The sequence below is a fragment of the Vigna radiata genome, chromosome 6 (assembly GCF_000741045.1).
Source record: "Vigna radiata var. radiata cultivar VC1973A chromosome 6, Vradiata_ver6, whole genome shotgun sequence".
Classification (NCBI taxonomy): domain Eukaryota; kingdom Viridiplantae; phylum Streptophyta; class Magnoliopsida; order Fabales; family Fabaceae; genus Vigna; species Vigna radiata.
Genome location: NC_028356.1, coordinates 14,906,771 through 14,911,266, shown reverse-complemented (window position 1 = coordinate 14,911,266; position 4,496 = coordinate 14,906,771).

Below are 4,496 nucleotides of genomic sequence, written 5' to 3'. Positions count from 1 at the left end.
CTCTCGGCGCTAAACAGTTGTGTGAGAACAAGATTAATTAAGACTTAAAAATAAAAAGAGATCATGGTTTGTATTGCAAAGAAAATAAAATAAAGAAGAGCAAAATTGATCAGTGGCAAAAGAGAACAAAGATGAATGGAGGTTGATTTATATGAGATGGATATGTTGTTGAGGTTGGACTTCACCAAGTTCCCTCTCATGTATATAAGAATTATTCTTTATTCATTATTGCCAACGTCCTTCACTAAAACACTTAAACCCGATGTCTCGGTAAATAAGTCTGTCCCTAATTACCAGTTCATACAATTCCTAGCATTCATGGTAAAAAGATGTGAAGATCAGGAGGTTAAGACGACTAAGACCCATACCCTCATGTCTGAGCAATATAACCCTTAGTAGTAATTTAACAAGGACCTGAATTGAAAGGAACTTGTCGACACTCATGCAAATCACAGATCATGCTATTGTATAAGTAAGTAATAAGAACAGATAAATGACTCTAACAATTAATGGAGAAAGCATATGAAATTAAGAACCAATTTAAATACATGAGAGTTCACAAGGTTACATAGTTACCCAACAACAAATAGAAATTAGTTCCCCTTAGACATGGGTAACCTATGAACAATGAAAGAAAAGAAAGAATAAAAAGACTAAGAATTTTGCTAGGAGTGTATTCCTATGCTCTCTTTTGCCACGGATGCAAAACCTAGAGCCCATGGTCCTTTAAATAGCGCCAGACGCGTCCCAAAGTGCGGCCCGGTCCAAAAGAATAAAATCAGAGTAGAAAAAGAGCCCAATCCACGTCAAATCTCGCTCAAGCGTCGTAGGGAGCTCGCCCGGGCGTGAAATGAGGGTTCTGTAAGACTTGAGCACCAGTTTTGGACGCTTGAGCTACGAGCGTCTGTCGCCCGTGCGACTAGCGTCAATTTCCAGCTCGCTGTTTTTCGTCCTTGTCGCCTGGGCTTCAGGTTTCCTCCCTTCTTAGTGCCTTTTTGACCCCTTTTGAGCTCCTTCTTCATGGCTTTTCACTTCTTCTTCCAATATTGCTTCAATCTCTGTCAAAATAAGGGGAATTTGTTAGAAAACTGTTAAAATCAATCTCAACTCTCTTATTCACACAATTTATTGAAAACACATGAGTTCAAGCAAGTTCTAAGTCAAAAATGGTGCTTTTAGTATCAAAATCACATAGCAAATAACGTAGTTTTAATCCGTTATCAATTGGCGAATCTACCCTGCACTTAATGCAGATGACAAAGACATCTGAAGGATGGGTACACAAAAATGAGGCCCTTAACAATGAAAATGAACTGGAATATTTTCTTGGCAGCCAATACAGATCTTGAAAGAATCTTCCTAAAAGTTTTAAGAGTTGTGATAAAATTGCTGAAAGAACAAGAAGAGAGATCTCGACCAAATGAAGAAAACTCTGTAGAATCTTTGTCTGAAGAAGCAAGTACTCCTGAAAGTCCTGTCCAAAGTGATGGAGATGAGGATGATGATGAAAGAACAAATGAAGAAAATGATAGTGACATGGTTCTAAATGACTTTGTTAACAAAAAGAGAAAGAAAAACTTATTTTCTTGTAGATTAATGTCTCTTTTATAAATGGCTTAGATTGCCATTGCTTTGTGTCTTGTTTAGCTCTTATCATTGTAATATCTTTTAAACAAGAAATGAAAATCAGTGTTTGAATCACATTCAATTGCCTTAATCAGATTTATTATATCTCCTCTGTTTGAATGATGATTGATTCGACTGTATGCTGAATGAAGTTGACTATGCATGTTTAAACTATTATATTTTTCTGCATATTAACTTCTTATGCATTATTTTTCTTGCATAACTAAATTGCTTGATCTCCAAGAGATCTTTGAAAGGTTTTGCAGGAAGAACATTGCATGGCAATCACTGCTAGAATCACAAATCATTGAGATGCAATGAAATCGACTGAATTATTAATTCAATGGACTGGATCATAACAGGGTTATAAATTCCATTATTGGAATTTGGTTATAGTATTGATTGATTGTTATTTTTCTCTGATTATCTGCAATATATCACTGATTCTGATTATGTGTTTCATATTTGAGATTATATTGTGAGATTGTTGATAATTGTATCCTTGCAGGATAAAATTTTTTGATATCTTAACTGTGATACAATTATGTGTTTTGATGATTGTATGCTCTAATTATACTGTATTGCATTGTGGATCTGAATTTAATTGTGAAAATATGCATAATGACAGGGGGAGCATTACACATTTGCACATATTTCTTCACATGCTAAACTTCAGGGGGAGTTATCGTTTTAATGTGAATACATATGATAGGGGGAGCATCATTGCATGTTTTAAACTGATTATTCATTTTGTTTGATGCATCTCTGATTGGTTTACAAGCATATCATATCTTGAAGCAAACATTTTCTGTTAATGCACAAAGGGGGAGAAGTATTGTGAAAGCACTATGAAATGTTTTCTATTTGATATTGTGCTGATTGATTGTGTGTATTTAGAGTATTTAGACTAGAATTTGTTTGTTATATCTTGTGTTTACTCTGAATCTGGTTTGATATTGTACAAACATGGTTGTTTATTAATCATGGTTGTGCATCATCAAAAAAGGGGGAGTTTGTTGAGATTCTTGACAACACAATATCTATATCACTCTGGCTTTTGATAATGACAACAAATTTTTAGTAACACATGTATTGTTACTATGTTACATGTTCTGTTCCTTACTGTTTGATATCTTGTTGAACATGTTTTTGTGTGTATAATGATGTCTGAATGCATATTTAGTGAGCTTGTATATGTTACATCATATCAGGTTGCATTACACATGATTTGAAAGATGAAAACCACATGAACTTTTATAAACTTACATTACATGTTATAAACTGCAAGATGTAAGTCGACTTCATTATGGGGGATGTCGAATGAAGCTAAAGTTTATGCAAAGATTTACAGAAACAGTGCTATGTGAGATTTTGTATTGAAAAGAATTTCAAAGTGTTATGTTTTGTGGTAGTCGACTATATGCGCCATGAATTCGACTGCATTAGTTGCTTGTTTTGAAATTCTGTTATGCTCATGTACTACAACGACTATATTTTTAAAAGTTAGTTGAGCATTGAATGAGAGTCAATTGTATTGAATGTGGAATTAATTGGTTTGACTGGAATGCTATTGCATTGATTGATTTGTTATAATTGTCATAACTCAATCGACTGTATTAGTAGCATATTCGACTGCAAGAGCGTCAGATTTATATAAATCTATAAATAGACGAACCTGAACTGTTTAAAAGAACTTTTGGAAATCTAACAATTTCATATTCTGTTTCAGATTGATTCTTTGAAGTTCAGAAGCCCCAAGAACACATCAAGAAGACCGTGGTGATCTATCTTTGAAGAGTCTCTAGATGAGACTTGTGCTGCACGCATCGCTTGATCATTATCTCCACATTGAGGTGTTTTCTGGGTCGATCAAGAACTAGTTTGGCATTCATGGTGATTGTTGTTATTGCTGGACCTGTTGTGATTACAAGGGTTGGACTCGTGGAGTCTGGTACATTTTGAGGATTATTCAAAGTGGGTTGAAGATTGCAGGAGAAGGGATATCTTGTTGCAATTCTTACTGTGTGTTTTGGCTATATTTTGACATGGAGGTCTTCTCTAAATTCCTTGCTGTAAAAACCTTGACCATTATAGTGCAATTGCTTCCTAGTATTGGAAGGACACTGGATGTAGGCATTGAGGCCGAACTAGTATAAAAACCTACGTTTGAATTCTCTATCTCTATTCTTTTACTTTCAGTCAATTGTATAATTCACGCAGTCTACTTTACTTTTCCACTACAAACGAATTTTTCTAACTTGCGATTCAAGAAAGTTTGTAAAGTTTTCTACTTTGATTTAAAGATTGCGAAAAGACTCTGATTTTGAAAACCCACCAATTCACCCCCCTTTTGGTGTTAAAACGAAGCCTATCTGTTTCCCAACAATAAGTGTCAAAGGACTAATACCATCTCTAGACGTCATGAAATGCCACTGCAAGGAATTTTAGAGGTTGAAGTTTTCTGTTGCTGGGGGATAGAATTTGTTGGACCTTTTCCACCATCCTTCAATAATGAATATATATTGGTGGCAGTTGACTATATACAACAAGTGGGAGGAGGCTCTGGCTTGTCCCAAGAATGATTCTAGCATCTTCATTAAATTTCTAAAAAGGCAAATCTTCTCCTGGTTTGGAACGCCCAGAGTGCTCATTAGTGATGGAGGATCTCACTTTTGCAACTAGCAGCTTGCAAAAGTACTCAAACACTATGGTGTGAAACATAAGGTGGCCACACCTTATCACCCATAGACAAATAGGCAAGCTGAAGTCTCTAATAGGGAGATAAAGAGGATTTTGGAGAAGACAGTTGCTACATCAAGAAAGGATTGGTCTCTGAAGTTGGATGATGCCCTTTGTCATACCGAACTACA